This window comes from Amblyomma americanum, chromosome 10, assembly GCF_052857255.1.
Source record: "Amblyomma americanum isolate KBUSLIRL-KWMA chromosome 10, ASM5285725v1, whole genome shotgun sequence".
Taxonomy (NCBI): domain Eukaryota; kingdom Metazoa; phylum Arthropoda; class Arachnida; order Ixodida; family Ixodidae; genus Amblyomma; species Amblyomma americanum.
In genome coordinates this window covers 65,208,398-65,219,065 of record NC_135506.1, presented here as the reverse complement: position 1 = coordinate 65,219,065, position 10,668 = coordinate 65,208,398, and the positions used below count along the sequence as shown (strand labels likewise).

Sequence of the window (10,668 nt, the reverse complement as noted above, 5' to 3'; positions counted from 1 at the left end):
AGTGCACGTTAAAGATCCCCAGGTGGTCGAAATTAATCCGGAGCCCTCCACTACGGCACCTATTTCTTCCTTTCTTCTTTCACTCCATCCCTTATCCCTTCCCATACGGCGCGGTTCAGGTGTTCAACGATATATGAGACAGATACTGCGCCATTTCCTTTCCCCCCAAAAACCAATTATTATTATTATCCTCCTCAGCTTCTTCCCTGAGGCGCCGTGTGCGCCTCAGGGAAGAAGCTGCGGAGGAAAGTAAAGCTTTGGCTATAAAAATTCGAAGGGGACATTGGAGCTTTGTGTTAAGTGCGGGACGTGATAATTTAATATGGGTTAATGATCATATGTTTTGAATTGGTCATTCTGTACATAACATTCATAGATTCCTACGCGTCCTCATAACCGCTCTTGGCTCAGTGGAAGTTCATAGCGAATGTCCGGACCCCGTTGAATATCTGTTACGGGTGATATTGGACTTCTTTTTGGAAATGTGGCGGAAAGTTTGAAGGTTTCTTCACTTCCGTCACCGGTTGGCCCGGTATTGCACTGCCTCCGGGATCGGCCTGCGGCATTATAGCGGGCGTCTTTTCTATCCTATCTTTCTATCCTATCTTTAAACTCTCCTACTTTCTGCACGTGGTAGCGATTGTGGCTCAGCTTGAGCCAGTGGGCAGGCCTGTGCACTTTAAATTTTTCCAGGCAACAACAGAAGACAGCGATGGGCCACAGCCCTGCGGTGGCATGCGTTGCCACAGGTGAGGCTTGTGCGATGCAGGTTGCTGTTTTCGAGCTACTTTTAGCAACCAATCATCAATTTATCTGCCGCATGCCTCGACGCGCAGTTTGCTGACAATTCACGGGGCAGGTTGGGACGACGAGAGAAGGTTACGTGAACTGGGTGACCACCTGCGACCTTGGTAGTTTTTCAGGGGCTTTCAACGCTTTCGCGTTAAATGCCCCGTTCGCCAGGAAATCCGGTCTCGGTATTGACAACCAAAATCAGGGGCATGGCTCTGGCAGTTAGTCCCGAGACAACAACCCAGGAGGCAGGTGGGGCAGCTAGGTCACGTGACCTTGCGGCATCATCACAACCGGCCCACTGGATTGTGGGCAAACTGCACTCATAGTCCAATACTCAGGCAGATATTCACCACCTGCTGTGGGTTTGTCCAGCGCTGAAGCCGAGAGTAATTCGGCACCTGGCGGCAGTGTGTCTCTCGCCGCACAATCAGAATTCATATACCGCTTGGACGCAGGGAAGACATCATCGCTCACTCCTTGACTTCATTAGATCACCGAACCTTTTTTCAGTTATTTGAGCATTCTGGTCATCCATAATTACATACCATACCAAAAAACTGTTCAGCATTACAGGTGAAGGTTAACTTAAACATTGGTCGCATAGGAAGAGCAACCTGAACCGCACAAGTGCCATCGATGGGAGCACCTGCCATCGCAGGTCAGTGGCGCACCACTTAGCCGCTGCACTACTGCGCCAGGAGGAGTATGAGGACTCCCGGGGATCTATGAATGTCAAGTAGAGAATGACGTAGTGCACATATCGGAATTGCCGCATTTCGCTATCCGCGTAATATCCTTAAGGCAGAGCTTCAGTGTCCCCTCCTATTTTTTTTCGTACGTTTTTCGCTCATGGTCAACGACACTGACGACTGATTTTCTGCCCCACGTGCTCGTTAACGCAATCACGTAAAAGTTCAGACGCCGCTTAAGTCTGCTTACGTGCTGTGAAGGCAAAAGCATTAGTGTCATGGTGGGAGTTCGACCTAGAAGGATAATATTAATAATTGGTTTTTGGGGGGGGAAAGGAAATGGCGCTGTATCTGTCTCATATATCGTTGGACAAATAAACCGCGCCGTAAGGGAAGGGATAAAGGAGGGAGTGAAAGAAGAAAGGAAGAGAGAGGTGCCGTAGTGGAGGGCTCCGGAATAATTTCGGCCACCTGGGGACCTAGAATAATAATAATAATTGGTTTTTGGGGAAAGGAAATGGCGCAGTATCTGCCTCATATATCTTTGGACACCTGAACCGCGCCGTAAGGGAAGGGATAAAGGAGGGAGTGAAAGAAGGAAGGAAGACTAGGTGCCGTAGTGGAGGGCTCCGGAATAATTTCGACCACCTAGGGATCTTTAACGTGCGCTGACATCGCACAGCACACGGGCGCCTTTAGCGTTTTGCCTCCATCGAAACGATGCTGCCGCGGTCGGGTTCGAACCCGGGTACTCTCGACCAGTAGCCGAGCGCCCTAACCATTGAACCACCGCGGTGAGTTAGAAAATGACCATTTCTGCATATATAGGCATTAACCCACTGAGCTCTGAAAGGTGTGCCGTTTGCTGACCAACGCGAACTGTTACACAAACGCACAAACCACGCACGCACCAACGGAAACTGAAGTAGTGCCCAATTCTTTCGCTTTCATAGCTCGTAAGCAGCCTTGTGCCCAAGGTAGTTTTTGAAAAGAAACCTTCACTACGTTAGGCAAACCCGCTTTCGCCGTGCGTTGCCGGTTGACCTTCAAGTGAGCCAGATGTGAAGTTTGGCTGCTGGCCTCGCCTTATGTAGTCCACCCTATAGTGTCACACCAGTTTCTTTTCGCTGGTAGAGGGCGGTAGAATAAGCCACAGCTTTAACTGGGTGACCAACCACTCGAGATGAACCGTTAATTTTACTGCCACCTACAAGGGTGGCACGGTGGGCGCACTGCCTATTCAGTGTGTGAAACGCACGCAACGTTACACATGCCAAGCTGCATCCACATGCCCATGCACAACAGCTTTCTCGCTCTTTAACCGGATTCAGCGGTAGCTAAGCAGCAGCTATTTTTTAATGGACTTCCCAGACTCTGTCTGCTGATGTCGTATCGGTGTATGATAGCTTAGAGTTACCAGGGAAGGCACCCGCACCTCCGCCACATCACCATCGCTAGGGAACCACAACTTTCCTGTCTTCTTTCACTCCCTCCTTTATCCCGTCCCTTGCGTCGCGCTTCGGGTGTGCACCGAGATAGGTGAGACAGTTGCTGCGCGATTTCCTTTCCTCAAAAACCAATTTTCAATCTCTAGGCAGCCAAAATACGGTAAACTTACGTGGCTGCCACCACACTGATCGCATAACAGTCGGAACGTTGGTTTGTGGCTTAATTGAATTCTTCTAATAAATATTTCATGCAATGCGTTAAGTGGACTGTCAGTAATGGAAGCAACAATGGCCTTTACAAAGCTGCAATAAATAGATAATCTAATTATGACAGGCAATCCTTCACTAATTCCAGCGCTAAATACGAATAGATATTGTAGCGTGCGTTGCATGAACCGGCTCCAAATGCAGTCCGTGTGTAGTAGTTGTCGTCGCGAAATGTTTGTTGTCCAAGACAGGTTTCAGCTGTTAGACACACCCGTCGAAAAATCCAACGTGAATTCAGTGCGCACTTTCTTCCACGATAGGGTGTAAGAAGAACTTTATTACATCCCAAAAAAAGAAAAAAAAGGTGGATTATCTCAGCTAATCCAGGATATAAAAAGCGAAAGCTGTCGGCGTTCAATGTGTAATTGGCGTTGGCAATGTTGTAGACGGCGATGGCTTTAAGCAAAGGAAGGGCGCATTCGTGCTTTGATACATGTGGCGGTGGTGAGATAGAGCTGGGGCCTTACTGCATTAGCGCTGACAGCGTTGGGGCTGACATGCGTCATTGCAGCAATAGCTAGGCCGCATCGTTCATTTGGTGATCAATATCTCGCGATCAACCATGAACAGCTTGCCAACTCCCAGGGTGGCTCGGAGGGCGCGCTGCCTATCCAGCGTCCGGAACGCAATCAAAGCAGGCTTTTGCAAAATATTTCCGGAGCCCTCAACATCGGCACCTCTCCCTTCTTTTCTTCTTTCACTCTCTCCTTTATTCCTTCTCTTACGGCTTGTTCAGGTGTCCAACGATATATAAGACAGATACTGCGCCATTTCCTTTTCCCCAAACATTTTTTTTATTATTACGTTGGACACCAACGCCACGTACATGAAAGCGAGATTGAGGTCTCCACTGGCCCACGGAGCCGGTTGTGCGCCTTTCCTTTCGTGAAACTGATTGGCCTTTGCGAAGTTGTCAACGCCAATGAACTCCATGAACACCGTCGGCTCACTTGTTTTGTTTGCTTTTTGAGGACAGCAAAAGGCACAGTAACCGTCTGACATATCTCGGTGGAGACCCCAACAGCGCTGTAAAGGAAGGGATAAAGGATGGAGGGAAAGAAGAAACAGCACGGCAGCTGCGAAAGGTCAGGCGACGGAGTCGGCGGCGGCAACCTGCGCCGTGCGTGACGTCACTCGTGCTCCGACATACGCTGGCTCGCACGATGCGCGGTGTTGACTAGCGTAGTGAAGCTTCTCGCTTCAAAATTTCAGGATTGCACTTGTCTCCTTCTTTAATTTTCATTTTTTTGTTTTAACCGACAGCGCGGTGGTGGATTAAGGGTGTGGGAGGTTAAGGGGGCTGCAGCCCAGGGCCTCACCTCGGACAGTAGGAAAAAGGGGCCCATTTTTTCTAACCTGCTTAGTATATGGAACCATGGAACACGCCCGCAAGGACAGACACACAGTATACTGTTGCGTTGTGTCTGCTCCGTTAGCGGACCCAACGGGTAGCGAAGAGCCGATCGTCAGAAGTCGGGCAGCAAGCACTCGGGCATCGCGTTTGACGACGATGCAGAGACGAGTCGAGCAATAGAGAAAACTAACAGAGATTTATTTACATGGGGATCGAAGCGATTTCCGGTCCCACAATGAGCACTACGGCTCGTTTTAAAGGGTCCCGTGTCCCCAGGTCCCTAGTTGGGGAACTTGGTTTAATCAAAAGCGTCCAATCACTGCCCTTTTGGGTCACGTGCACTTTCTTCGGGAACCACCCACCGAGACGTCCCCGACACACCCTCGCCACTTCCGGCGCCTGGCCGTTCCTGCAGCAGCGATGACAAACACGAAAGGCGACCCAGGTGGAAGGAGCGAAAACAAGGCACAAGTCGAAGCAGCACTTGCGAACAGAGTTCCGCACAATGGAAGAGGAGGCGTCTTCAGAATGGCTGGTACACAGGTGGTGGGGCTCGCTGTAAACAACAGCAGCCGCGTCCGCCGCCGGGCACGGGCCACCCAACAGGACACCCAGACACACTCTCGCCGCCTCCGGCAACTGGTTGTAATGGGCTTTGCCACTTAGCGCACGACCCTCTCGGCGTCGCTTTCCCGATGCACACAATTGAAAACATACGCGCGCCGGGAACCCGAGGAAGCAGCTTGGAGCAGTTTGGCCAGACCAGCGGATGTCCGTCCGAAACCCACTGTCCCAAGGCTCGGGATATTTCGAAACGTAACAGCTTCTCCGGCGGCGTCCGAGATCCCGATGGACAAAGGTCAACAATCATTGTTCAGAGGGATAACTGGGGCGGATGGTGTTCACCATGTGCTTCACTGATGCCGGTACTCTGTTTCTTCAGGAAGTCTCTGCAGCTCCTTTTTTTTTTCTCTCAAAATGACGGCTTCTTGTTCTCTGCAGGCCAGTTTACTTCCTAGGCAGGCAGCATCAGTTGAACAACACAGAAACCACAACTGCAAAGCAAGCAAGTACCATGACTCTCTCCCTGAAATTTACCAGGCTTCTTTTCAACCAAAACGGTTTTAATCCTTGCACAATTACGGCAGCAATTGAAGCAACCTGAGCATTCTTCAAACATACAAACAAAAGTTGAAGATGCCCGATAAAAAGAAAGTGATAGTACGCATAAGTCAGGAAAAAAAATGCACACAAGCCAGAATCTCCGAGGCTATCAGTTACACTAAAAGCAGCGACTTAAGCCATCGGCATTGCCGTTCAATTTACCTCTTTTGTACCGAACGTCAAAAGAGTATTGCTGCAGTGCGAGGCTCCAGCGGAGCAGTCGGCCGTTTTTAGGGGACATACTCTGCAACCACGTGATACCTACGATAGAGTACCCCGGACCTTTCTTGAAATAGCACATTTTTCTTTGCAACACCTTCTTCCTCCCGGCACCTAAGACTCTGCAGTGTGGAGTCTGCCCTTTGTTCAGCTATCAAGGACGATCGGTCAACCCCTAGCAATCTTTGCAGGCTATCAAATGCCGGTGTTATCAGAAGCTCACCACAGGCCTCTTTAAGCTCCATACAATTTTTGCTACTTTCAGGCCTGCCCAGAATGTTTACTTCTTCAGTCGCCGTTGCGGGGACCTCTCCTGACGCGTCAGGAGGCTCACTTTCCACCGTACCAACGCTACTTGACGCTTCCAGCGGCATGGCCTTAGCGGCAATTTTTCGTGCTTTCGAGCGAGTTAGCGCGTAGGCAGTCCCCTCCCCGAACACGAGGTCCTTCTGCCGCAGCAATTGATCTGATCTGTTTGAAAACAGATAGGGGTACTGCATCGGCAGGCTGGCTGACACGGCAGCCTCCGTATGAAGTACTCCAAAGGGGCCTTCAATGCTTATGTTAGCAATAGGAAGGCACACGCTATTGGCTTCCACCGCCTGTTTAATCCAGGCACACTCCCCGGTGAATTGCCCTGGCTCTACATACGATGGGTGGACTACGTCCATTGTAGCTGCCGAATCTCGCAGCACGCGACACGGCTTTCCATTCACTACAAGATCTCGGATGTAGGGCTCTAGAAGCTTCAAATTTTCCTCGTTGCTGTCCACTGACAAGCAAACAACTTTTGGGTTTTTGCACACCGCCGCCATATGTCCCGGCTTTTGGCAGTTATAGCACACCGGCGCCCGTCTCTTTTCAAATGCTTTCTTTTGGCGCTCTTCTGCTTCAGGTGCTTCCTCTTTTATCCCCGCGCCCTTTTCTGAAGATTCTACACTCCGTGCCTGCTCCTTCACTTTGAAAAGTTGCCCCCTCTCTCCAGATGCCTTCCTGTTCTGGTATTCTTTCTTAGGGCTTCCCTTTCTGTCGAGTGCACGGCGTGAGACGAACTCTTCTGCCAGGTCAGCTGCCTTCGAGACAGTCGTAACGTCTTGCCTGTCTTGCACCCAGTGCCTTATGTCTTCAGGCAACCGACGGCAGAACTGCTCGAGGCCGAAGCATTGCATCATTTTCTCGCTTTCGTCATACGCCTTAGCTTCTTTTAGCCATTCTCCCAGGTTAGCCATCAGCTTGTACGCGAAGTCTGGGTATGACTCATCCCTCTGCTTCTCGGCGTTGCGAAATTTTTGACGGAATGCCTCAGCTGACATTCTGTACTTTTTCAGCAGACTAGACTTCACTTTGTCGTAGTTGTCTGAATCTTCCTTACACAAGCGGGCAATCACATTGGCAGCCTCACCTGACAATAGAGTCAGCAAGCACTGTGGCCACGTTGCCCTGGTAAACCCTGCCTTCTCGCACGTGCGCTCGAAGTTTACCAGAAACAGACCTATGTCCTCTCCTTTCCTATAAGGTTGCATGAGGTCTTTCATTCTGACCGACTTTTGCTCTCCTACGCTAGGTGCTATGCTCTCACCGCTTTCGTTTCGAGCCTTTAGCACCTCCAGTTCAAGACGCTTAAGCTCAAGCGTTTTCTCTAAGCGTTTATCATTTCTCTGTTCTGCTTCCCGCTCTGATTTCTCTCTTTCCGCAATTAGCTCCAGACATTCTGAGAGCTCATCGTCGTCTGCCTGAAGTGCCTCGATAGCCGCGATGATGGCTGGCTTTCTTGTTTGGTCCCGGACATCCAAACCCAAATTTTTGGCCAACTCCAGCAAAAGCGGCTTTTTTAATGCTTTCAGATCCATGGCTGCCTCTAGAGCTGCAAGATTTTCACTTTACCAGGAAATATTTCAACTTACTTTGAAACAACATGTCAAAGATAGCCACAATATACAAAACCTTTGTAAGCTAACTAAGTACAAAGCCTGGTGAAACCTCAGTGAAGAAAATCCCAGCACTCACCGAACTGTGCAACCATGATCCCAGCGGAGTCGATCCCGACGCTGCCAACCAGTTGTTGCGTTGTGTCTGCTCCGTTAGCGGACCCAACGGGTAGCGAAGAGCCGATCGTCAGAAGTCGGGCAGCAAGCACTCGGGCATCGCGTTTGACGACGATGCAGAGACGAGTCGAGCAATAGAGAAAACTAACAGAGATTTATTTACATGGTGATCGAAGCGATTTCCGGTCCCACAATGAGCACTACGGCTCGTTTTAAAGGGTCCCGTGTCCCCAGGTCCCTAGTTGGGGAACTTGGTTTAATCAAAAGCGTCCAATCACTGCCCTTTTGGGTCACGTGCACTTTCTTCGGGAACCACCCACCGAGACGTCCCAGACACACCCTCGCCACTTCCTGCAGCAGCGATGACAAACACGAAAGGCGACCCAGGTGGAAGGAGCGAAAACAAGGCACAAGTCGAAGCAGCACTTGCGAACAGAGTTCCGCACAATGGAAGAGGAGGCGTCTTCAGAATGGCTGGTACACAGGTGGTGGGGCTCGCTGTAAACAACAGCAGCCGCGTCCGCCGCCGGGCACGGGCCACCCAACAGGACACCCAGACACACTCTCGCCGCCTCCGGCAACTGGTTGTAATGGGCTTTGCCACTTAGCGCACGACCCTCTCGGCGTCGCTTTCCCGATGCACACAATTGAAACCATACGCGCGCCGGGAACCCGAGGAAGCAGCTTGGAGCAGTTTGGCCAGACCAGCGGATGTCCGTCCGAAACCCACTGTCCCAAGGCTCGGGATATTTCGAAACGTAACAATACCGCGATAGAGCTCAGCTCACCCGGGCACACATATGGCCTCCCTATTCTTAACATATACAGCAATCCCAAAGATAAAGGCAGAGTTATTCCGGGCATCCTGGGCTCCTTTCGTTCCTCAAAGCTCCTTGGGGTGGGTGATTTAAAGCACGTCACACGCACTGAGGATACACCTCGAATACCCCCAAAGGTAACCTCATTTCTACCACAATGGCTGATTACTACCTTGGCTTAATCACAAACCCGACCGTACCCACTCGCATTGGCACAAGTGTCACCCACAACACCACACCCGATCTCACATGGGCCACACCGAACATAATCGTTAAATCTCACACGGTGCTCCAAGACAGCCTTGGGAGTGACCACTTTCCAGTCTCCAGTACTATTGCTTACGATTCCAAGATTTTAAGCCCACATTCAGAGCTCCTCACTTACTGGGATAAATTGCGCTCATACTTGGCAGCTGATTCTACTGAACCCCGTACTGTCACCGACTGGACAGACCGTCTGGTGGAGGCTATCCAGGCGAACAGCAAACGCATTAAAAACATTCCTGCGGCACCGCAGGTTGATCCGCATCTGGCTCATCTATGGGAGGCCCGACAGGGACTTCTCAAGCGCTGGTGTCACCAGCGACAAAATCGTAAATTGAGACCCCGCATAGCCACTGTCACTCGTGAGGCAGAAGAATACGCGACCACCTTAGCCCGCGCACACCGGGCAACCTTTTGTAACGACCTCAAGGGTACATTAAGCACTAAACGCACGTGGTCCCTCCTACGCGCTCTCTTAGATCCAAAAACCACTAAATCTGAGACACAAGTAAGCACACAACGTCTAATACAACTAGAGCTTCAAAAGGGCACAGATGTAATTGGCCAACTACGGGACACTTATATACCTGCATGCCTTCAGTCAGCAGATCGACCCAATCTACCTTCACCTAACCCGGAACTTGATGCCGACATTACCTTAACCGAAGTCCGCCGAGCACTCTTTAGTATTCACCGTTCTATGGCGCCGGGGCCGGATGGCATAACATACAAGGCACTACTCAATCTGGGCGATGTCTCGCTTCAGGAACTCACGGAGCTCTTTATTAACCACTGGCACGCTGGGACGCGTCCGTCAGCCTGGACCCATGGCAGCGTGCGATTTATACCCAAACCGGGCAAACCCCTCACCCTTCAAAATTTGCGCCCCATCTCCTTAACGAGCTGTGTCGGCAAGCTCTTCGAGCATGTTAATCTCAACCGCCTGCAACCGTTCCTAGAAACAACAGGCTTCCTCTCCAACGTTCAATTTGGATTCCGTCCAAACATCTCGGAGCAAGACGTACTTCACGGCCTGTAAGAGTCTCTCTTTTACACCAAGCGCCGTACAGCCGCTACGCGAGCCATACTGGCCCTGGATATTCATAAGGCTTTCGACACTATAAGCCATGACCATATCCTGACGACATTAGCCACCACCGGCTGTGGCTCCCGCATATGGCAATATGTTCGGGGCTTCCTTCAGGGGCGCACGGCAAAACTCTATCTCGGGATGTCGCCTCCGAGCTTTTCCCCCTGCCTAACCGGGGAACCCCACAAGGGGCGGTCCTATCTCCTTTACTTTTTAACATTTCCCTAACGCCACTGGCAAAGGCCCTTGCTGCTATACCAGGGCTCCACACGGCCATATACGCAGATGACATAACCCTCTGGACAACGGGAGGATCCATTAGAACAGCCCAGGATATCCTGCAATCTGCCATAGACATCACCACCACCCAATTAGCAAACACAGGCCTCCGTTGATCTCCAATTAAATCGGAACTCTTGCAGCTGAAACCCCTGCCCAGTGACCCCCCCCCCCCCCCCCCATTGAACTGCACATGTATGGGAATCCAGTGCCCATTGTGTCTCAGGTGAAGATTC

At 50.9% G+C, this 10,668-nt stretch overlaps 1 pseudogene; it reads left to right on the top strand.

The window, feature by feature from the left end:
- The first annotated feature begins 445 nt into the window (after window positions 1-445).
- LOC144108957 (U2 spliceosomal RNA) lies at window positions 446-566 on the top strand (annotated as a pseudogene).
- Window positions 567-10,668: the final 10,102 nt, after the last annotated feature.